The sequence below is a fragment of the Sus scrofa genome, chromosome 18 (genome assembly GCF_000003025.6).
Source record: "Sus scrofa isolate TJ Tabasco breed Duroc chromosome 18, Sscrofa11.1, whole genome shotgun sequence".
NCBI lineage: Eukaryota > Metazoa > Chordata > Mammalia > Artiodactyla > Suidae > Sus > Sus scrofa.
Window position 1 is genome coordinate 3639423 of NC_010460.4, and position 24900 is coordinate 3664322.

General features: G+C 50.1%; 1 protein-coding gene across 1 annotated transcript in view; it reads right to left on the reverse strand.

The window, feature by feature from the left end:
* DPP6 (dipeptidyl peptidase like 6) overlaps positions 1 to 24900 on the reverse strand; it is a 757367-nt gene that overhangs the window by 490944 nt on the left and 241523 nt on the right.

A 24900-nucleotide genomic window follows, 5' to 3' on the forward strand; every position in this document is an offset into this window, starting at 1 on the left:
ATGAGCAGTTACAGGTCCTTGAGAGGCACCAGTGATAAATTAACGGCCTGTGGGGACAGGGCAGTAAGAATTCTAAAGAGTTAGGTGGCAGATGGTGGAGCAGGCTGGAGCATAAACCCCCGGACTTGATCACATTACCTGGGCTATTTTTTAAAATCCTTTGCACCCCTCCCCTCTTTCATTTAGCTCCCCACTTCAAGGAACATGGGACAGCCACGTCCCACAGAACCTGGGAACATCCGTCTCAGGACGAATGGCCATAAACAGGACGTGGGCTGAAATGCCACCAAGCCCAGGTTCTCTCCTCCAGGTTTTGGGTCACGAGGCACCGACCCTCAAAGTGAAATAAAAACCTTTTAGTTCATTCTGGGTCCCCACCCAAGGTCTGAAACAAGACTCCACCAGCTCTGACACAACTTGTCACTTTTTTGTTTGTTTGTTTTTGTTTTTGTTTTGTTTTTGTCTTTTTGCCATTTCTTGGGCTGCTCCCATGGCATATGGAGGTTCCCAGGCTAGGGGTCAAATCGGAGCTGTAGCCACCGGCCTACGCCAGAGCCACAGCAACATGGGATCCGCGTCTGCAAACTACACCAGAGCTCACGGCAACGCCGGATCCTTAACCCACGGAGCAAGGCCAGGGACCGAACCTGCAACCTCATGGTTCCCAGTGGGATTTGTTAACCATCGCGCCACGACGGGAACTCCCACAACTTGTCAGTTTTAAAGCAAGAACTTCAACCAACCATGGATCCCAACGCTTCTCGAGAACTTGCTTCTTTGCCCTCGTCTATGTTTTTCCTCAATGTTTAGAACTTGATCGACAGCCTCAATCTGTCTTCTCTTTCTCAACAAGAGAGCGTGATAGATGCCTAGTGCAAAACCCAATCACTGAATGCCAAACACAGGCATGGCTCATTTCCATCAAAGATAATAAAGCTACAATTCCCGATGAGGCGGAAACGTGGCGACTGTTCATCATTGGAAGTGATTAGCATCTTCCGTTTCCACGGGCACGCGGGCGCTGAAGCCGTTTGGGTGAAGGTTAAGGGAAAGCGTTCGCCAACCCTCTGGCCTCCAGGTCTCCTCTGTGGAGCGTGTGAAGGTCCCCGTTAAGCTTCCCGTGCAGCCCCGGCACCGAAGACCAAGTGCAGGACCACGTTCAATGGAACGTCAGTGAAACACCACGAAATGCGCTCCACCCACATAGAAAGCATTTTACAGAAGAGAAAGTCAGCTGCTTTCCGTTTGTTTTGAATTTGGGCTGTGGATACAGCCCACTGGGAGTTGTCTGGGTTTTCTTTTACTCTCTTAGGTGACACTTGCTGGCTCTGCCCTCCCTTCCTTCCTTCTTCCCTTTTCCTCCCTCCCTCTCCCCTCCTCCCTCCCTTCCTTCCTTTCTTGCTATGATGTGCAGTGGTTTGAGGTGGGATCTCTGTTCCCAGACATGGGATTGAACCCCGGCCGCAGCAGTGAAAGTGCAGTCCTAACCACTAGACCACCAGGGAGCTCCTTTTTAATTGACTTCTTTTTTCTCTTCTTTTTTTCTTTTGTTATGGCTGCAACTGTGGCATATGGAAGTTCCCAAGCTAGGGGTCGAATTGGAGCTGCAGCTGCTGGTCTACACCACAGCCACAGCCACAGTGGATGCAAGCCACATCTGTGACTTACGCTGTAGCCTGCGGCAACACCGGATTCTTCACCCACTGGTGGAGGCCAGGGATCAAACCTGCGTCCTCACAGAGACATCAGGTCCTGAACCCACTGGGCCATAAGGGGAACTCCGGGCTTCTTGTAATAGATCATATGACTTGTATCCCAGAAAACTGGAAACTGCCTGTAGACACCAGAACCCAGAGACTATGGCTTCAGGCGAATGTGTACCCCATGGCTGTGCTGTTCTCTTAGGGAACCAGACAAAAGATCCCTCCTCTATGAAAAGCATCACACCAGCCCCCTCTTTCCCCCCTCAAAGACCAGATGTCTCGCTGCTCCCCTCATCTCTCGGCTCCCTGGCTACTCCAGGCTCAGTGCTCTCGTTCTGAACCCGCTCTCCAGGGTACCCACAGCTCCTGAGTTCTCCACCAAACCCTTGACACATCAACCTGAAGAGCAGCCTAAGTGAAGCTCTGTTTCCCTCTCTCAGGAGGCTCACATGTCCCAGCGGTATTTCTAGACACTCTTAAGCACCTGCCCATCCTGTTGGTCACGTGGTTCCTTCAAGTTTCCTTTCGATCCAAAGAGTCACACACATACACAAAATAATGGAGTTCCCGTCGTGGCACAGTGGCTAACGAATCCGACTGGGAACCATGAGGTTGCGGGTTCGATCCCTGGCCTTGCTCAGTGGGTTAAGGATCCAGCATTGGTGTAGGTCACAGACGTGGCTTGGATCTGGCATTGCTGAGGCTGTGGTGTAGGCCGGCAGCAACAGTTCTGATTCAATCCCTAGCCTGGGAACCTCCATATGCCTCGGGAGCGGCCCTAGAAAAGACAAAAAGGCAAACAAAAACAAAAACCAAAACCCAAAGAGTCATAGAGAAGTCCGCGCATGGGCAGAAAAGAATTTAATTTACACGAGTACAGTTACGGCAGCCAGTGCCATTTGTTGAGTCATGAACGGGCCACTTCTCCTACGGTGAGACTCAGGAAGAAGTCACGTTTGCCCTTCCTAACACTGCATCTTGTGTTCCCCTTCTTCCTTCCCCCTCCCCCTCCCCTCCCCCTTCTCTCCTCCTCCTGGTCCCCCTCCCCTCCCCCTTCTTTTTCACACCACCTCGGCCTTCACACCCCTCACACTGCCCTTGCCCTTAACCCAGTTACAAACACACTGAACTCTCACGATGGTCAGAGCCAGCTCCTCTGTCTCGGGATCGAATGCTCCTGCTGAAAGAAGCTGCAGGTTCTAATGCGAAGAGCCCTGGACAGCGAATGTCTGCAGGAATCACCTCCGGACCCTGGGGAACCCGCCCTCCCTCGGAATCCTAAGCTCCATGTAGTTTAGTGTTCACTTCGCAGTGGTTTGTACAATTCTCTCCACTTAGAAAACTCTCCATGGGACCCATCAGTCAACACCAGGTCCTGGGCCCAGCATTCCATCGTGGAAGAGACACACAGTGCCGACCCCTTTGGACTGGGGCAGCGGACAGAAAACTGAGAAGGCCCACAAAAGAACTGGTACACTGGGAAGGACCCTCAGACCCACTGACTCTCAGACCTAGGAAGTTCCAGAGGGCACCGGACTGAACACACAGCAAGAGATCCAAGCTGGCCCTCGGACCGTTTCCATAGAAAGACAGACCTTCCTGAAGATCTTTTTTTTTTTTTTGTCTTTTTGTCATTTCTTGGGCCGCTCCCTCGGCATATGGAGGTTCCCAGGCTAGGGGTTGAATCGGAGCTGTAGCTGCCAGCCTATGCCAGAGCCACAGCAACACGGGATCCGAGCCGTATCTGCAACCTACACCACAGCTCATGGCAACGCCGGATCCTTAACCCACTGAGCGAGGCTTGGGATAAAACCCGCAATCTCATGGTTCCTAGTCAGATTTGTTAACCACTGCACCACGACAGGAACTCCTTGAAGATCTTTTTAAGAAAAGGCATAGTCTCATTTATATGTGGGATTCCCAAGCCAAAGGGGGATGAGGTCCCTGGGGTGCACCTGTGAAGTCTTTTCCAACTGTGATTTCATGATGCACAAGTCCTGCCCAAGTGTGTTTGTCTGTGTGTGTGTGTGTGTACACATCCACACACATGTGAGTCCATAATCTGCCGCTAAAGGCTCATTTTTGCTCAATATTTGAGGAACAAAAACATGCCAGGGCTGACGAGAAGCGTGGAGAAGGAAGTTGCCTGTCTCCCCTCACTCTCCACGGATCAGTTGCCACTTTACAACCTGAAGTCATTTGAAATGAGGATAGGCTATTTTAAAGCCAATTTGTGCTTTTTTGTTGATTTTAATTTGGTTCTCTAAGAAAGGATCTAGTTTGCGAGAATACACTCAACGGTAAAACAAAGTGGCCTCAGCTTTTGCTACGGCACCTACCAGGCCGACCTCTGACACGTGGTAACACCAGGTGCCGGATTGCTTTTTGACCTTAGATGAGCCTAACATCTGATTGGCGGGCCTCAGATGAGCCTAACATCTCATGGCGGGCCTTAGATGAGCCTAACATCTGATTGGCGGGCCTCAGATGAGCCTAACATCTGATTGGCAGCAGAGCCAAAAGATGGGTCTAATCGTCTCCGCTTAAAAGACATACCATTTCCCAATACCTCCGGGTTTTACTAGTTCATTGAAAAATAAATGTTAGCATCTCCAAAGAGAAGGAGACGCGGACTTCTGGAAGTCTAGTCTCCATTTTATTCCAACATGTTCACACAGTACCCTTAAAAAAACCTTGTTTCATATATTCATCTATTTTCAGTATATATTTCAGAAAAGAACTTGGAAAACCTCAGCAATCTCTAATTCACAGGTAAAATCACTTGGTTTTCTGTCATTTCCTAGATTTTCTTTAATTAATTAATTATTTTCCCTAGGGCCGCTTCCCGTGGCATATGGAAGTTCAAATTGGAGCTGTAGCCACCAGCCTACGCCAGAGCCACAGCAATGCCAGATCCGAGCCACGTCTGCGACCTACACCCAGCTCACAGCAACGCCGGATCCTTAACCCACTGAGCGAGGCCAGGGATTGAACCCACAACCTCATGGTTCCTAGTCAGATTCGTTAACCACTGCACCATACCAGAACTCCTAGATTTTTTTTTTTCATTAATCAGCAGTAATCCTTGGCATACAAAAGTTATTTCCAGCCTCCACCTAAGTGCCTGGCTTCCAACCACCAAAGCAGGCAAGAGACTGCACTACCTCTGTGCCCTTGCTGAGAACTAAGTGGTTGTCTACTGCAATAACCAAAAAATTGTGAAGACCGTTCAAGATAAGCATCACGCGACACTAAATCCAAATCGTCGGTAATGCTAAGAGCTTCAAACAAGCCAGAAGGCTTGATGACTTGGAGGCAGCCACGAAGTTAGTACACTCCAATGACACCCAACTCAAAAGCCAAATCGATCCACGACCAGCATCTGTCTCTTCCTCTCTCCTAAAAAGATGGAGCCTATTCCTGCAGCCCGGGGAAGAGGCCATCCCTTCACCAGTAACAAGGAGAAAAATGATCTGAAGAACTGGAGGTGTCACAGAGGGCTCGGCCATCTCGGCAGAGAAGCAGTTTAAATCGCTTTTGCAAACTGACAAATGCTGGAGGAAGAAGATACGGTCTTTCAGGCACAATTTCATTTACCTCTGTGTGTTCTGAGCAGTTCAGATTTTAGCCAGCATTCCCTACAGGTCTCTGTATTTTAGAGGTGAGATCTCAGCTCTCCATCCTATTCTGCTTCTCCTCCCTAAACCCTAACCCTAACCCTAACCCTCAACGGACTGTACAGGGTGGGCTCCGCGCAGTCCTCGGGGTCAAGGTGATGTCACCAAGAAGAGAGAAGTGGACTGGCCTGGGTGCATGGGATGGGACTGCCACCTCTGGCCTTCAGGGTTAGCCAGCTCGAGTCCGTGGCTTCAGCAGGTTCTGGAGTAAAGGACTTCCCACCATCCAAAAGTATCAAGTCAAACAAGAGCTCATACATCCCCCCCAAGCCCACCCTGAACTATTTCCAGTCTCCTGGCACGTGAGGGTATCCAGCAAAGGGGGAGCAACATGGCACATGGACCTGCTTTTACATAACAGAGCCTGGGCTTCTGAGCGTAGGCCCTTGGGTTCTGTGAATGGTCCATCCATAGCAACTGCCCCTGCCCGGGCTCAGGGATGGTACCTGAGACCTTGCCAGAGCCGTAAGCCCAGAGCATGTTTGTGTTACAGCTAGCGCGAGGAGGAGATCTGGAAGGAAAGGAAGCCCCGCCAGTCACAGGATGTGAATTTAGGGTGGACAGATTTTTTTTTTTTTAATTGAATAAATATCATGGAGCCAGGCTCGGCTCGCCTGCTGCCAACCTCTGTGTTCACACAACACTGAGCGCGAACCCTCACACGAGCCCGCCCGCTGCATGTGAGAATTCCTAGATTTCCCCTAGTTACCAAATCTTTTTCCCGCAAGACATAAAGCTGTGTTGAAGTCCTTTAGGTGATGATGGGGACACAATTCCTAGGAGGGTCTCATTTTTTCATGGAACAACGGGCTTGGAGGAAATGACCCCAAATATGCAGCACACACTACATGCACATCCCAAGTTGTCTTCATAAGGTCTCTGAGTAGTTGAGGATGGGACAGGCACACAGGGTCCCCGAAGGTTCTTTGTCCTCCTGAACTCAGGAGGAGTCTCCTTTCTTTGCCCCAAACCTAGCAAGTGACAGCTAATGGCACCCCTAAAATAAATAAGGAAAATCAGCTCTGAGAACCTACCAGCGTCTCCCAGGATCTATTTTAATGATCTGCCTGAGGAGAACTAAGCAGCGATTAAAAGATAAGAACCCTCAAGATCTTCTGAGCAGGGAATTATAAGATAACAGCTTGCTGTTCCCCATTACTCCCCAGCCTCTGCAGATGCAGGGCCTCTTCAGGGCAGAGTGAGCGGCCACCGGCTGCCAGATGGGGACACCGATGCAGTCCTGGGCACCCTCACCAGCCCTTCAAGACCTGCCACTTCTCAGCCAGGGCCCCTCTAGGTCCTAACTGTGCATCCTCTGGCTTGCCTAGCTCGGGGAGCCTGCATGCTCTAAATGCCAGGATGAACAGCAGCAATTGGTTAACACCTTCGGAAATACTTGGGGGGAAAAAGGGAGGAAAAGGGCACAGGTATCCCCCAAAAGTCCTTTAAACACAGCTCATCCGTTTTGTTTCCACTTGTGTTACAGCCAAAGCAAAGTCCTGCTGGAGAGTCAGAATAAGCTGAATGGGGTGGGAAGGGGGGGGGGAGTCACTTCCTCCATCCTCCCCCAACCCACACACACAAATTACAAAGTAGTTGGACCTCCTCACGACTGACACGCTAAATTTGGCAGCTCTGAGAGAGGCCTTTGTCCAGAGGTCCCTACACGTCAACTTTACCTCGCCAGATGCTCGGGGGTCCATGCATTATTGATGGACCAGGGATCTTTCAAGAATAGAAGTGGGGAGAGGACAAAGGCCGCCCCCCGCAGCAGGGCTCGGCACTTTATTTCACCGGCCAGCTCCGTGGTTCCGGTGGCTACAGTCGTGCAAATACAAAATCGTTCAAGAGACACAGACTCCCCCCACCGCGCTCTCTTCCACGCGCACGCACACGCACACGGAGACCCAGGCACACTCCCGAAAGCAGCATTACCTGCTCCTGCTGCTGCACGGACTTCCCTGAGGCATTTGGCTCCTTGGCTGTAGTCATGGTCTCCCGCTCAGGGTGCACCCGGACACGGGAGCAGGTGCGGTCTGACGGGGAGTTTGGGGCCACCCGAGTCCAGTCGGCGGGAGGACTGGGCTTTAGTCCATACTTCCGAAACCACACGGCTGTTTGGGGAGGTGGGGGAGGGCGAGGGGGTAGACCAGCCTAGTTTTCTCTTTCGATGCAGAGAGCGGGGAGTGGAGCCCAAGAGGGGCGATGCTGCGGCTTAGCGGGGCTTCTCCAATTCGCAACAGCCTCTGCAATCGCCACAGAAACAATGCTAACTGCTTAGCAACCGGCAAGTGGCGGCGCGGTGCAGGAAGGGGACCCGAGTGATGCGCGCCGCTCCCGCCCGCCTCCCGCGGCGCACGGCGCATGCTCCGGCCGGCAGGGAGGGGAGGGGGCTGGGGAGGGGGCGCCGGCGGGGAGGGGCCGCGGGAGCGCGGAGGACCCAGGCGGGGCGCGCCCACAGCCCGGGTAACTTGTCGCCCATATGCCCAGGTGGCTGGATCTGTGGCCTCCCCCCGCACGCCCTTTGCCTCCCCGCGGCAGCGCCGCCCTCAGGTCACACGCAGGGTGGGGATGGGGGGGACAAAGGGGACACGTGGTGAGGTGCTTTGTTTTTTCCTCTGCCAGGTGCCTGAGGCCTTTGAGGAGGAAGGTGGCCTGTGGGCACCCACGAATGGCTTCTTTTCTGTTTGCCGGATTTTTTTTTTTTTTTTTTTTTTGGCAGGAAAACTAGTATGCAAAGCTTGACCTTTATCTTCCTTAAAACTCCGAAAACTTATTAGGTTCCATCTTTTGATTCAATGAATCTTCTGTTTCTCTTTGAAAATCAACCAGGACCTCAAGGGTGTCTGTCGATGTAAAGGGAAAAAAAAAAAAAAGGTGTCTGGGGGGTGACCTCACAGGAACTCGAGGGCTCCCTGCTGAGTCCTGAGCTCAAGGAGAAAGCAGGGACAGAGATGGCCGGCCTGATGTCCTCGCTGCTGATACTGGCCCCAGACACCAGCTGTTCCTGCTCCGAGGCTGCCCCCAGGCGGACCCCAGTTGCTGGAGATGAATTACCTAATAGCTCGCAGGTGTGGATACCTGTGCCTTCCAGAAGCTCGGGGCTAGCTCAGTGCCCAGAGGTCTTCCACTGCCCCTCGGGTGTGAAGGGCCCTCGGTTAATTCTTCTCTAACCCTCTAGGCCCTGAGCCTCTGTCCCACAGAAGGGCTCAGGCCACAGGAGGGTAGCTACCAAGCGGCCAGCAGTTGGCAAGTCCTTCCCAAGGGGCTGCTTGGTTGGCCCAGGCTCTGCCCCCAGCGTGGCTCCTTGGAGAGAGAAGGCAAAGCAGGTATGTTTCCAGTTCAAGGGTGCTTAATAGAAGGCGTCTCTTGGTTGTGTTCCTCTCGGAAGCCCCCTGACCCTGCTCACTTGACATGAACAGAACACACTAGCCAAGTCCAAGGCTCTGTGTCCTTCCCTGCACTTGATGGTTGCGTCCATCCAGATGCTGCAGAGTTGCCTGGTCACCTCAACGACAGCCTGAACTAAATTCTGGTCTAAGTATATGCTTGGCACAGATTCCAGAAGGTCAGGGTAGGCAGCTGCGAGCATGCCTGTTGGGCCAAGAGTGCAGAAGGAAAACTCCTGCGTGAGAGCCTCGTCACAATGTCGGGCTTTGCTTTGACTTGTGTTTGCCTTTTTTTGGTGTGTTTTTTAGGGCCGTATCCCAGGCTAGGGGTCTAAGACAGCTGCAGAGGCCGGCCACAGGCACAGCCACAGCCACATCAGATCCGAGCCTCGTCTGCAACCTACACTGCAGTTCACAGCAATGCCAGATCCTTCACCCAGGAGCAGGGCCAGGGATCCAACCCCCCTCCTCATGGTTACTGGTCAGGTTCTTAACCCACTGAGCCACAATGGAAGCTCTCGAGTTTGCCTTTTGTTTAGCCTTCCCTGAAGGACAGGGAGTTTCTGGGCAGGAACAGCAGTGGGTGAATCCCTGTGTGTGGCCATTCCCACCCAGAATGTCTGGAACATAAGCTGTGAGCAGTGTGGGCTGGAGGAAGTGTGCCAGGCCACACAAACCCTCAGGGGGCCATAGACAGTTAGCCAGCTCTAGAGGAAAAGGTGGGGCCGCCTGGGTGGGAGGTTCCCCAAGCAAACCTGCCGTGGAGGCCCCAGCAGCAAAGACTCAGAAAGGAGGCCCTGGGCAGTTAAGCCGCCCACCTCTCACCCACCTGGACCTCAGCTACCCAGGGGACCTTGGTGATGGGTGAGTCGGCGGGGGGGGGGGGGGGGGGGGGGGGGGGGGGGGGGGGAAGGAAAGCAGCCCTTGGGGCAAAATGATTCATTCCTGAGCATCTCACAACTGCTCTGTCTTTCCGAGCTTCCTCTTAAATCAAAAGCCCTGAGGGGGGTCAAATCTTAAATACCCATCACTTAACACCACAGAGGGAATCCACTGCGAACCAGACTCCAGAACCGCCACCCAGAACCTCCTCGTCGCTCTGTTCCCAGGCCCTGGGTCCAGCCAAGTCGGTGGTACCCCGGGGAGCTCAGCTGGTGGGGTGGGGATGACAGGCAACCCTGGTCACGTCTATTTTACTTCTCAGTAAAACTTAAAGGTTATTTTCCATCCAGAATGAATATGCATAGAATGCAAAGTTCAGGTACGTCTGCAGGATGACCCCTGATATTTCAAAGGCGTCTCCTGCTGGTACCAGGTCATCAGGTCACTGGGGCGCTTGCCCCCCCAGCACCCTGCACCCCCTTGTCAGCCAGTCTGGAAAAGCGCGGCAAGGGCTGGTGGTGCCCCCAGAACCTTTCCAGAGGCTTTTCTGGCACCAGCTGCCCAGCGGCCCACTTTTCTGCCTGCTTGACTTTGATGCTTTTAAAAGAGAAGGGGCAGGACTTCCGGCCAAGCCAGACAGCACAGGTGAACCTGGAAGAATTGTGCTGAGTGATGAAAGCCAGTCACAGAAGGACGAATCCTGCTTACCTGGAGGAATATGAAACGGTCAAACTCCTGCAAGCAGGAATAGAATGGTGCTGCCAGGGGCCTGGGGTCGGGGTGGGGCCAACGGGGAGTTGCTGTTCAGCAAGTACGACCTTGCCATTAGGCCAGATGCAAAAGTTCCAGATCTGCTGTCAACACAGTACCTCTGGTTAACAGCACTGCACTGTATGCTTAAAAAATCTATTATGTGGAGTTCCTGACATGGCGCAGTGGTTAATGAATCTGACTAGGAACCATGAGGTTGTGGGTTCGATCCCTGGCCTTGCTCAGTGGGCTAAGGATCTGGCATTGCCGTGAGCTGTGGTGTAGGTCACACATGCGGCTCGGATCCCACGTAGCTGTGGCTGTGGTGTAGGCCCTCAGCTACAGCTTGGATTCGACCCCTAGCCTGGGAACCTCCATATGCCGCGGGAGCAGCCCAAGAAAAGACCAAAAAAAAAAAAAAATCTATTATGTGAAGTCAGATGGAGAAAAACAAATACCATGTGATTTCAGTCATATGTGAAGTACAGCAAACAAACAAAAATACCAAACACATACAGGACAGGATTACAAATCAACTGTAATTTCATTTAAAAAAACTTAAAGGGAGTTCCTGTCGTGGCTTAGTGGTTAACGAATCTGACTAGGAACCATGAGGTTGCGGGTTCGATCCCTGGCCTTGCTCTGTGGGTTAAGGATCCGGTGCTGCCACGAGCTGTGGTGTAGGTTGCAGACACGGCTCAGATCCCGTGTTGCTGTGGCTCTAGTGTAGGCCGGTGGCTACAGCTCCAATTCGACCCCTAGCCTGGGAACCTCCATATGCCATGGCTGCAGTCCTAGAAAAGGCAAAAAGGCAAAAAGAAAAAAAAAAACCCCAAACATGCTGAGAAGAGAATAGTGGTCACCAAACTGGAATGTGGGGAGGGCAACATGATTGAAGGGGGGCCATGGAACGGTGATGGATGGAAACTAGCTTTGTGGTGGGGAGCACGCTGCAGAGCACACGGAGGTCGACATAGATATACATGAAACATATGTCATAAACCCATGTCACTTCAATAAAAAGGAAATCTACTGAGATTAACAGATACACACTACTGTTTATGAAATAGGTACCCAACAAGGACCTACTGAATAGCACAGGGAACTATACTCGATATTGTGTAATATCCTATAAGGAAAAAGAATCTGAGAAAAAACCCATATATTTCTATATGTATAACTGAATCACTTTGTTATACACCTGAAACTAACAGAGTATTGTAAATCAACTATGCTTCATTTTTTTAAACATCTGTTAAGAGGGTAAATCTTTTAAGAGAGCAAAAGTGCTGCCTTTTATCTGTATTTTAAAATTAATCGACAGCCCTCCAGAAGAAAAACGCCATGCTCAAGTTTATCTGTCAAGCTAAAGGCATGTGACTATTACTGCAGAGAAAGAGCGAGCCCCATCTCAGTGAGAGGCTGGAACTAAACTCTCCCATGTGTTATCAGCACCATCATCTAAAATTCCTCAGTCAGGAGTTCCTGCCACGGCTCAGTGGTTAACGAATCCAACTAGAAACCATGAGGTTGCGGGTTCGATCCCTGGCCTTGCTCAGTGGGTTAAGGATCTGGCATTGCCATGAGCTGTGGTGTAGGTCGCAGATGCGGTTCGGATCCTGAGTTGCTGTGGCTGTGGTGTAGGCTGATGGCTACAGCTCCAATTCGACCCCTAGCTGGGGAATATCCACGTGCGTGGGAGTGGCCCAAGAAATGGCAAAAAGACAACAACAACAACAACAAAAATTCCTTGATCAGAGGAAACATCAGGCAGATATAGGATGCGGCGCCCTCACAACTGTGTGGGCAAAAAAAAAAAAGAATTTCGTTTTGCTTTTTAGGGCCGCACCAGTGGCATATGGGAGTTCCTAGGCTAGGGGTCGAATCAGAGCTGCAGCTGCTTATCTACACCACAGCCACAGCAACACCAGATCCAAGCCAAATCTCTGACCTATGCTGCAGCTCACAGCAATGCCTGATCCTTAACCCACTGATCGAGGCCAGTGATCAAACCCACATCTTCAAAGACACTGTGTAGGGCTCTTAACCCACTGGTCCACAACGGGAATTCCCATACCTATTATGTTAACTTTAAAAAAAATCCCTTGGGTCCACACCGCGTTAGTGCACAGGGCTGTCACGGGACGGCACCACCAGAAGTCCACGATCCAAGGAGGCCTTGCTCCTTGTGTGTAGACGGTCGTCCCTCTGTGTATGGCCAAGTCCTGCTCTCTCTTCGCACAAGCACACCAGCCACAGGGGACTAGGGGGCGCCCAGGGAGCTCATTTTACTTATTTTAAATCCCCTCTTTTTACTGATTTTAATCACTCTTTTTTTTTTTTTTTTTTCCTTTTTTGATTACCCCACAGCATATGGCGTTCCTGGGCCAGGAATCAGATCCAAACCTCAGCTGCAACAGTGCTAGATCCTTTAACCCCACTATTGCTAGGGCTGGGGATCGAACCTGTGTCCTGGCGCTGCAGAGATACCCGGATCCCGTTGCACCCCAGCGGGAACTCTTAATCAACCTTTTTAAAGATCCTGCCTCCAAATACAGTCACGCTCTGAGGCCCAGGGGGTTAGGACTTCAAGTTGTAAAGGTGGGAGTATCACACTTCAGCCCACTTACAAGGAAACTGAGGCTTGAAACAATTAAGCAGCTCTTCCAAAGTCAGAGAGTCAGTAGTTAATGGCCCAGCTGGCATGTAGATCCTGTCCTGCTTGGGCAAAACCCTTGCCAGGCAACAGGCACATGCAGGCTTCCCGAGGCCCCTCAAGCCCTGCCCCGGCCAAAGGGGGGCGGCGGCGGCAGAGGGGGCTGGAGCTCTGCCCCCGGACTCTCTGAACAAGAGGAGGTCCCTGAGCATCCCAGCATCTGCGCAGCGCAGGCAGCTCAAAGGGTGGGGCAAGGCCTCCCTCTGGGGTAGCCCCCAGAGTGGGTCCAGGAAGGACCCCATCTGAGGGAGCGCAGCATGGATACAGCCCTTCCCAGGTGACTGTACCTTGTGCTGGGGGCGGGAGAGAAGCCAGAGCAAGCAGGGCATCCTCATTCTGCCACCTGACACCCTCTGGAATACCGCAGGGGCGACCCGATGCCTGCCCCTCGGCCAGCCAGCTCCCAGCTCTTCACTGCGCTTGCTGGACACCGGCCGCCGATCCTGGCAGAGCACGGCGGCCTGCCTGCCAAGGATGATACCACCAGCTGCTCGCCTTGCCATTTACTCGCCTCCCATCCCCTCTGGCACAGATGCTGCTGGAAACCCCAAAGCCCCCCAGTCAGCTCCCTGGCGTGGACCGGGCCTCAGCCGTCCCAAGCAGGTGCTCCTGGATGGAGCCTTGCTCACGTGGGCTCAGCTCAGCGTTCATCCTTTTCTCCCCTCCAGGTGTGCTGGCCCAGGGAGGCTGGCACAGGCTCAGCTAATTGGGTGTCTTTAGGGTGCAGGCCTGGGTCCCTCTGTAGCTCTGTGCACTTTCTCCCTCTTCTGATGTCCGCTTATCCACCACGAGGAGCCCATTAGCTAAGCAGCGTGGCTTGAAGAACCAGCCCATCAGCAAGCACCTACCATGTTCACACAGCAAAACCACGTACAAGAAACAGGCAGGCTGGCTGCCTTGTCGCTATGAGGTAGGGATCAGAACATCCTTCCAGTGGGACCCCTGAATATTTTGAATTTTTTAGCATTAACACCTGCAGGAAAAGGCACTTCTAACATATAAGTCTCTGAAAATCAAAGCAACTATGGGCAGCAAGATAGGATTCCCCGGAGAGTCAGCAGGATCCAAAGAAGTGAAGCAAGTTTTAAAAGGAGTTCAGAAGAGTTCCTGTCATGGCTCAGCAGAAACAAATCGACTAGGAACCAAGAGGTTGCGGGGTTCGATCCCTGGCCTCGCTCAGTAGGTTAAGGATCCAACGTCATGGTAAACCGTGGTGTAGGTTGCAGACGCAGCTCGGATCTGGCGTGGCTGTGGCTGTGGCGTAGGCCAGCAGGTGTAGTTCTGATTCGACCCCTAGCCTGGGAACCTCCATATATGCCACGGGTGCAGCCCTAAAAAACAAGCTAAAAATAAAAAATCAAGAGTTTATATATATGCTTTATATATTTCCTGCGTGTGCATATATATCCACACACACATGAAAATTACACAAAGGGAGGAGAACATGGATGTGTTTCCTTAAGACTGGGTTTCTCTAGTGAAACAGAACCACTGGGATGTGTGCGTGTATAGACAGAGATAGAGATACATAGATACAGACACATACAGATCTATTGATAGATATAGAGATACAGATTTAGATATAGCTGTACCTGTATCTTTATATCTACATGTCTATGTCTGCCTATCTACTATGTGTGTGTATGTATATATATGTGTGTATACATATATATGGGGGGGAGAAATTGGTTTACTTTGAGCGAGTTAAGGAACTGGCTCATTCTATCATTCTATTACAGGGCTACGAGTCTGAATTCTGCAGGGTAGGTTAGGGAAGTCCAACAAGCTGGAAACCCAGGGAAAAGGCCAGCTGGAGGCCCAATCCCTTCTTTCTTGGAGGAGGCCAATCTCTTTTCTCTTTTAAAGCCTTCACCTGATTAGACAAAGCCCACCCATATTGTGGCAGGTACTCTGCTTTATTCAAAAGTCTACTGATTTAAATGTCAATCACATTAAACACCCCCAAGTCCTCCAGAGCAGCATCTAGTCTGGCCACGGCCCAGCTGCACAGACACAAAATCAGGAGTTCCCATCGTGGCTCAGTGGTTAGCGAATCCGACTAGGAACCATGAGGTTGAGGGTTCGACCCCTGGCCTTGCTCAGTGGGCTAAGGATCCGGCGTTGCCGTGAGCTGTGGTGTAGGTCACAGATGCGGCTCGGATCCCGAGTTGCTGTGGCTCTGGCGTGGGCCGGTGGCTACAGCTCCGATTGGACCCCTAGCCTGGGAACCTCCATATGCTAAGGGAGCAGCCCTAGAAATGGCAAAAAGACAAAAAATAAAATAAAATCAGCTATGACCGGCTATAAGTAGAAGTGACTGATAAGGCATCTGTCAGGGTGAATATTCTTAATTTCTTCTTCTTCTCCTCCCCCCCTACCCCCTTCCCCATCTCTCTACCTGCCATAATCTTGAGTCATGAGCCCGAGCTCACTCACGGGAGAAAAGAGAAGGATCTTGAAGAACCATCAGGCTGAAGGCTGCTTACCTTCAAATTTCACCTACAGGAGGAAGAAAGACACTTCTCTCTCCCACGAGCTATTCTTACTTAGGTTTTCTGGCATGCTCAGCCAAGCTGGGCTCAGATTCATCCAGTACCAACTCCTCCTCTGTCCTCTCCTTGTATTACTCCTACTGGTTTTGCTAAGATTGTTCCGCTCCCACCCAAGCACTCACTAGGACTGACCCTGCTTAGCTTCTGAGATCACACAAGCTTGGGCACGTTCAGGGTGGCATGGTCACCTCCAAGAGCAATGAAAATAAAACCAGAGACAAACAAACGGGACCTAACTACACTTAACATCTTTTGCGCAGCAAAGGAAACCATAAACAAAAGGAAAAGGCAAGGCACAGACTGGGAGACCATCTTTGCCAAGGAAGCAACAGATAAGGAATCCATCTCCAAAACATACAAACATCTTGTGCAGCTTTATATCAAAAAAAGCAAACAACCCAATCAAAAAACTGGGCAGAAGATCTAAATAGGCAATTCTCCAAAGAAGACAGAGGGTCAAAAAGCACACGAAAGGATGCTCAACATCACTGTTTGAGAAATGCAAATCAAAATCACAATGAGGTATCTCCTCGCACTGGTCGGAATGGCCATCATCAAAAAGTCTACAAATGATCAATGCTGGAGAGGGTGTGGAGAAAAGGGAACCCTCCTACACAGCTGGAGGGAATGTAAATTGGTTCAGCCACTACGGAAAAGTGGCTTTTAAGAAACTAAATTTACAGTTACCATATGGACCAGCAATCCCACTCCTGGGCATATATCCAGAGAACCCCATCATTTGAAAAGATACCTGCAATCCCAATGTTCATTGCAGCACTATTTACAATAGGCAAGACATGCAAGCAACCTAAATGTCCATCCACAGAGGAATGGATAAAGAAGATGTGGTACATATACACCAGGGAATATTACTCAGCCATAAAAAAGGAGGAAACAATGCCATTTGCAGGAACATGGATACGTCAGAGAAAGACCAATATCATATGTTAACACTAATATGTGGACTCTAATAAAAATAATACCAAAGAACTTATAAAACAGAAAGAAACTCACAGATTTTTAAATCAAACTTATGGTTACCACAGGGGAAACTATGGGGGGGGGTGAAGTAGGAGGATGGGATTAACACATACACGCTCCTGTAGATACAATAGATCCTTAACACAGGCCTCCTGTACAGCACAGGGAAATCTACTCATCAGTCTGTAATAACCTATGTGGGAAAAAATAATAGAGCTATGTATCCATGTAACTGATTCACCTGCCCGTATCCTTGAAATGAATACAACATTGTGAGTCAACGATACTCCAAGTAAGTCTTTTAAACATAAAAATGAAATTGAAGAAAGAGTGTCCCCCTACAATTCCAGCCAGTTAAACGGAGACGTAATAGGAAGTGACCTGTCTTAATAGATCTGCTAAAAGTATGGTGATTTCAAGACATACCAAGCACGTGTCCTTCTCAACCAGGGTCCACAGACTGTGGCCCCTGGGCCGCACCTGATCCACCGCTTGTCTTTTCAAATCAAGTTTTACTGAAACACAGCCGAGCCCTTTCCCTCTCACATCCTCGAATGGAGGCTTCTGCACTTCAGTGGCAGGGCTGACCCCTAAGACAAAGGCCAAGTGGCCTGGAAAGTCTCACATACTCTCTGGTTCTTTGTGGAAAACGTTTGCAGACCCCAGGTCTCCAGTGACTCTGTTGCATGTCACTTAAAGGAATGTTGGCTCACTCAGACCCACAAATTCAGCAGGGGAAAAAAAAAAACCCGTCTGGCATCAAGGTAGACCATGACTCCCGCCCCCAAAAAGGAAAGGCTGTGGGAAACAAATCCCAATGCTTTTACCAGCAGCCTAGACGACACACCGCCCGGGAATACAAATGACTCTCCTGATAGGACAGCTCCCCTCCCACACTGCTGTCACAGCGTGTCACTCCCTGGAGGGAGACTGAGCCTGACCATGGGCCTTCACGCCCGCCCTGGTACATCCTAACACCACCTGCTCCAAACGCCACCCCCGTTCCCTGGAATGAGGGCTCAGGATCCTGGAAGCAGGAATCCCCTGTGGATGTGAGAACACTGAAAGCATTTGAACGGTTTGCAAAACCCACACCTCCATGCTCAAAACTGTTTGTTTAGATAAATGACTAATGTGGTGTATTCGAGGGAATTCAATTGCAAGCACTCACATTTGAATGATTTTCATCTTTTCCCAAAAGATGCTTCCCTGGCTGATCATAAACCCTTCCAAGGGAAGGGAATGCTCTAGTCACTCTTTCTGGACACCAGGCCACGGGAGGCTTGGCCTGAGCCACCGTGTCCAGCTGCCGAAGAAGCCAACAGCCCCATGTCTACTGGGACACTAATGTGTGTTAAGTGCTTTGTAGGTAAGCCAGGAAGGCTGCTCTCACAGCCGAATAGGAGAGAGAACCTTGCAACAAATAAATGCCTCTGGTCCTGCCTTAGGAGGTACAAGGAAGAGGATGTGGGGGGCAGGGGGGTCTGGAGGCAACCTGGGCACCCCCCCATGTGGAGAGCTCTATAGAATGTGCCAGACACACACACCCCAAACAGTGGGCGAGCCGCAAGGTAAGCTGAGCCGCAGGATGGGTCCTCAACTCAGCGCTTAGGGCGGAATGCAGGCAAAAGAAACACCAATTTACACCCGTATGCACCTACGCATATATTACACATCTATTTACATAAAAATATAGTATGTACATAAACACACACCTTTTAACAAAAAAAATACACACTCATGCAAAGCGTGTGTTTTGCAAAAATGCATACCAACCACAAGCTACCCACCAACCACGATATGATGTTTGCTGATGGTGGGAGGAAAAGGGGAATAGACCATGAGCTGAATGAGAGAAGGGAGAGGAAGGCGGAAAGGAGACAGGCGGGGAGGGAGCACAGCACAAGGAGAGAGGAGGAAGGAGGAAGGAGGCTGGTCTGCTCAGACCACCCGTGACTACGTGGCGTGGACTCCACGTCTGCGACTCTAGTGTCCTCACCTTAAACAAGGGTGGAGAAAGTCGAAATAAAACCTATCAGGAGCTCCCTGGTGACCTTAGGGATCCGGTGTGGTCACTGCTGTGGTGCGGGTTTGATCCCTGGCCCAGGAACTTCCGCATATGGCGGGCGTGGCCCCCCCAAAGTTACTAACTGAATACAATGTACTGAGAGCCTTCGGGAGCCCCTCCTTATCGCCCGCACCATCTTATGTAACCCTCACAACAACCCTAGGGAATAACTGTCTAATTCTTAATTTATAGATAAAAAAAACCAGGCTTTAAAAGACCAGATCATTTGCCCAAGGTCAGGGAGCATTTGCCCAAGGTCACAGAGAGCGAGGTTTGATTGATGGGTCTGATGTGAAGCCACGGCTGAGCCCACCTCTCTGCCCTCTGTGTAGAAGCACCACAATCTCTAAATCAGGTTTTCCCTAAATACCTTCCAGCTGGGCAATGTTATTCTAGGCGTCCAGGGGGACAACCTAAGTTTGATAATCCAACGTTTGAAAAGTGCCAGTTGCTGGCCTAGCTGAAACTTTTAGGCCCCCTCACATTGCTGTTCACACCTTGGGGTAGGATGGCAGCCTCAAGTCAACGGGCAGGGGACCAGGTGCAACACTGACCGCGTGGCATTTCGAAAACCTCATTAAAGCATGTTCAAGCTCCAAGCTGAAATAGCTTAATCCCATTCCAAATGTTTTGCCTTTCCTGTCCACCCTCCACGACCCACCTTGCACCCTGAAGCACGGCCAGAGAGCTAAGGGCACGCTGGCGCCCAGGCAGGCCGGCCACCTGAGCTGGCAGTCACAGCCGGCCACTGCCTGCTCCTCTTTGGGCGCTTCACGCTGCCAGGATGAACTTGGCACCAGGCGCCCAACAGATGCCCTGTCTGCGGTCTCTAATGTCCCCGGCTGAAATTTCTGGGGCCACCGGCTCGGCCAGCAGTGGAACAAGGTCTCATATGATGTGGGTAAGACAAGGCTCAGAGGGGGATTCAGCTCTTCCAATTGTCCCCTTGTCAGTGGTGTGTCAGGACAGACATCCTCAAAGGAGCCCCTGGGTCATCCTCCTGGCATGGGTTTCACACCCTCTCTGCTTTCCCAGGGCCTCTGCTCAGCCCCGCCTTCCAGCCCAGACAGAGGGTGGTGGTCAAGGAAGAGTGTTCATCCGGCGTGGAGAGCATGTCTTACGTAACGTGTCCTTCAAGCTGCTCCTCCGTTTTCAACACCAAATAAATAAATAAGCAGATTCACGCAGACAACTCCCAGAGAAGGGTCAGTCCATGAAATCACTATCGTCCAACTTTGCAAAACACATCTGACCTGGCTTTGGGGCTGAGTGTAAATGATGGCGCTAATGACATCCAAGGGGAACCCTTAAAATTGGAGATGCGTACAAACTGTGGCCATCTAAGACACTTGGTATTTCTTCTTGGAGGTCAAAGCAAGGGCTTGAGCAAAGGAGAGTCAAAGAAAACATGCCTCTGTCAAAGCAGTCTTACTAGTTCCATTGTAACACCTCCCATCTGATGAGCTCCTATTCATCCTTCAATGCCCATTTCTCACGCCACCTCCTACCTCCTCTAGCCTTCATCCCTTGCCTCATTGTTGTCTCACTACCCTTTTTCTGTCCCACACCTGTGTGAACTGCTGCTACATCACGGCATTTCTGCCTGGCTGCTTAGCCCCATCTGTGTTTCTCCAGGGCAAGACCCACGGAAAATGAAATGCTGAATATCCGTTACGGAATGAGCTGGAAGGGCAGAATCATTTCTGGCATGGATTTCACACTGCATGCAGCCACCTCTCACTGATGATAGAAATGCTTGGCTATTTCATCATGAAGGAATTTTAGGCCACGCCTGGACTATCAGAGGAAATTGCCCCAATGATTAACACTGTCTGCCATGGGTGTGATGGGTAGATGGTGGCACTGCCATCCCTGATCTAAAAATTCAAGAAAGCCAAGGGAAAGGGAATACATTATATCACTCAAAAAAAAAAAAAAAAGAGAGAGAGAGAATAATTTCTGACTTGCAAATCCCAGTTCACTTGCTGGCTGTGTGTAAGCCACTGAGTCCAGGTTCCAGCTGTTAAATGCACACAAACGGAGATGGTTGAAGAATCCCATCAGAAACCAAAGTAGACCAACCACAGAACCCAGTGGACTCGGGGTGGGCTCTTCTCACTGCTGGGCTGACAGCACCTTAGGATCCATCTTCTTTGCATCCTCAGTGCTCAGCACACAGAAAACAACAGAAAAATGGGTGCACTAGGAGAGAACGTGGGGCAAACTTGAGTGGCACCTCAACTGAAATTGAGGACCATATGATATCCCTTATGTGCGGAATCTAAAATGAACCTATCTATGGAACAGAAACAGACTCACAGACATAGAGAACAGACTTGGGGTTGCCAGGAGGGAGGGGGAAGGAGTGGGATGGACGGGGAGTTAGGGGTTAGATGCAAACTGTTCCATTTAGATGGATAAGCAATGAGGTCCTACTGCGCAGCCCAGGGAACCACATCCAACCTCCTGGGAGAGACCATGATGGAAGAGAATACAGTAAAGGGAATGAGCATATACGTATGACTGGGCCACTCTGCTGCGGAGCAGAAATTGACGGAATACCGTAAATCAACTATACTTCCATTTAAATTTGCTTTAAAAAAGCGGACAAGTGCACCAGGGAGCTCAGAACCAGATCATTCCTTTTCGGCAACTCATCATCAGCAAAGAAATTCAGACAGACTCACAGCACCCAGAGCTCCTCCTGGAGCCTTACAGGGCAGTGTGGTCCCAGTTTACCCATCACGGAGAGATGGACACAGAGGCAGGCTGCCCTGGGAATTCAGAACAAGGTCCACCACAGGAGCTGAAGGATGGACGGCTCAGCCCGATGGTCTCACCTGGGCTACTAGAACCCTCTCTCGTGCCCAGGATGGTGAGGTTGGGAGACAAGGCTTCCTGAGAACCTGGGGATCCATCCTTCCCATCCCCATTTCAGCAGCCAGCCTGGGCACCTCCACTTGCTCCCCCCGCCCCATGAGAGTCACAAAGCATAAGAACAAAGGGCTCCATGGCTTAGAACACGTAGGAGCCCCTGAGTCCCTCACTATAGATGCCCCACTTTCAAAGGAGAAAAAATGAAAAGGGAAGAACAATAACCACGAAAGAGAAAAATCTTACATTTTACAAATCCAAAATGAAACACACGAGAACATAGTTCTTCAACTCATTAAGCATAAAAGTTCCATGTGCCTTACGACGGCTTTTTTTCAGAGTCTCTTTTGCTGAAAATTACAACTAAGTAAACGTCCTTAAGAATTAGAGCCCAGGGGGAAAAAAAAAAAAAAGAATTAGAGCCCAGGAGTTCCCGCTGTGGCACAGTGGGTTAAGAATCCAACCGCAGTGGCTCGGGTCACTGCAGAGACACGGGTTTGATCTCAAGCCGGCACAGTGGGTTAAAGGATCCAAATCACAGCTTTGGCTCAGATTCAGTCCCTGGCCTGGGAATTTCCATATGCCACAGGCACAGCCATTTGAAAAAGAAGAGTGTTGCTGTGGCTATAGCGTAGGTCGCAGATGTGGCTCGGATCCTGCGTTGCTGTGGCTGGGGTGTAGGCTGGCAGCTGTAGCTCCGATTAAACCCCTAGCCTGGGAACCTCCATATGTGGCAGGTGCGGCTCTAAAAAGACAAAAGACAAAAAAATAAAAATAAAAAATAAAAAAAAAAGAGGAAGGAGTTCCCGTTGTGGTGCGGTGGTTGACAGGTCTGACCAGGAACCACGAGGTTGCGGGTTTGATCCCTGACCTTGCTCAGTGGGTTGAGGATCCGGCATTGCCGTGGGCTGTGGTGTAGGTCGCAGATGCGGCTTGGATCTGGCACTGCTCTGGCTCTGGCGTAGGCCAGGGCTACAGCTCCGATTGGACCCCTAGCCTGGGAGCCTCCATGTGCCGCGGGAGTGGCCCTGGAAAAGGCAAAAAGCCAAAAAAAAAAAAAAAAAAAAAAAAAAAAGAGGAAGAAGAAAGAAAGGAAAAAAAAGAAAAAGAATTAGAGCCCAGCTGATCAAATAATGATAACAAGAGAACACCTGCAACTGAGCACTGAATGGCAGTCAGACTTTCCGTCAGCTCCCCAGGGAAACAAAAGATAACTATACCTGATAGGGACACAGAAACAACCAAATGAAGACGACTGCCTTCCTAAGAAAATTAAAAATGAGATTTATATCATGAAATTTATTCTGTCACTTATTGTGTCAACCAGTATTCAAAGGAAGTAGAATGAAACAGAAAATGCAGAGGATACAGCTCTTCATAAGGGTAGGATTTTGTGAAACTTTTGTGAAAAGGGTCGCCTGTGAAATATGAGAAATCCGCTGTTCTAAGTTCTGTGAGAGTAACAGTGCCTGTCCACGGGCCCACAGTTCCCTTTTATTCCATGTCTTTCTCTCCCTTCCTGAGGATGCTCTGACCCTGCAGCTTCTCCTGGAAGCCTCCAGAAGCTGACCCCAGAGCCAGCTCCTAAGGCAGCCTCAGGCTCCAGCACCCAGTAACTCCCTCTTTTCAACACATCCCTTTACAAAATATGCCAGTCTGCCAACCTACCGAAGGGTCTGCCCGTGATGGAGAAAACGCACCCCTGAAACGAGGTCTAATGTATGTCTCTTACAAAGAGGCTCAGGATACTGTAGAGAAGACTGCCCTTGCGCTGAACATAGTACACCAGACATTCGCCGAGTTCAAGCCACATCTCAGAAGGGACGCAAGATTGAGGACCACAAAAGATCAATGACTTCTTAAAGCCCATCCTGAGGAGCAGGACACGCAGGAAGGAGCACAGGGATGTGGTCAAACTCACAGGGACCAGAAAGACTCCCATTTTAATGTGTCTTCCTCATCGAGACTTCAAAATCACAATTCCGTTTTGATTGCTATCATCCGTAAACCTCCTGATAATAGATACAGTTGACATAGACATCAAACATCTCAAGTCTTTACGTTAGGCTTGTGTTGAGAATCTGTCCAAGGCTCCCAAGTTAACAGTGCTACCCAACCTGAAGGACTCACTTGAAGAAACCCAGGACAATCATTTCTAGATTCAAGGCTACCTTCTTCCCTCTCGCTTTTCAGCAGCTTTCAGAAACCCTCCTTGTCCATCAGATGAACGATGGTCACTTGCTGGGTAGAGATTTTTGCCATAACTCTGACAAGGAGTGGAGGTGATGTGCTCACTGACACTGCAGTATTAGGGATGGAAGTTGTTTTCCTGCTCCTTAGGGTTTATGTTCCAATAGAAAATACGATATGAACAGTCTGGAGGGACCTCATAAAACTAAACATAGAACGACCACAGGACCCAGCAATCCCACAAATCAATCTGGACAAAACTTTCCTTGAAAAAGACACATGCACCCTATGTTCATTGCAGCACTATTCACAATAGGCAAGATAGGGGAACAACCTACACGTCCACTGACAGATGATTGGATTAGGAAATGTGGTATATATAAATGATGGAATACTACTCAGCCATAAAAAAGAATGGCATAATGCCATATGCAGCAACATGGATGGAATTAGAGACTCCATACTAAGTGAAATAAGTCAGATGGAAAAAGACAAAAACCATATGATATCACTGGAATCTAATATGTGGCACAAACTGATGGACTTGGAGAACAGACTTGCTCCCCCATGGGGGAGGAGGAAGGAGTGGGATGGACTGGGAGTCTGGGGTTAATAGATGTAAACTATTGCATTTGGAGTGGATAAGCAATGAGGTCCTGCTGCATAGTCACTTAGGATGGAGCATGATGGTGGATAATGTGAGAAAAAGAATGTGTGTGTGTGTGTGTGTGTGTGTGAGAGAGAGAGAGAGACTGGGTCACTTTGCTGTGCAGTAGAAAAATGACAGAACACTAAATCAACTATAATGGAAAAAATAAAAATCATAAAAATAAAAAGCTCAAGCAAAACTTAAAAAAAGAAGAAGAAGAAAAGAAGAAGAAGAAAGAAAATACCTGTACATCCATCCCTAGGCTCATTCTGGATAGAAGTCCTTCTTAGGACAAGACAGGAACACCATGTCACTCACAGGTGATTGGACCAGCATCTGTGGCCCAACCCAAGGATGCCAATCCAGAGCCAAAAATCCCATGTGAAGAGGCAGCCAATCCAGTTCCTCCATCAGGAGCCTGAATGCCTGCAAACTCGGAAGCTTCCTGTTCAAGCCCAGGTTGGTTTCC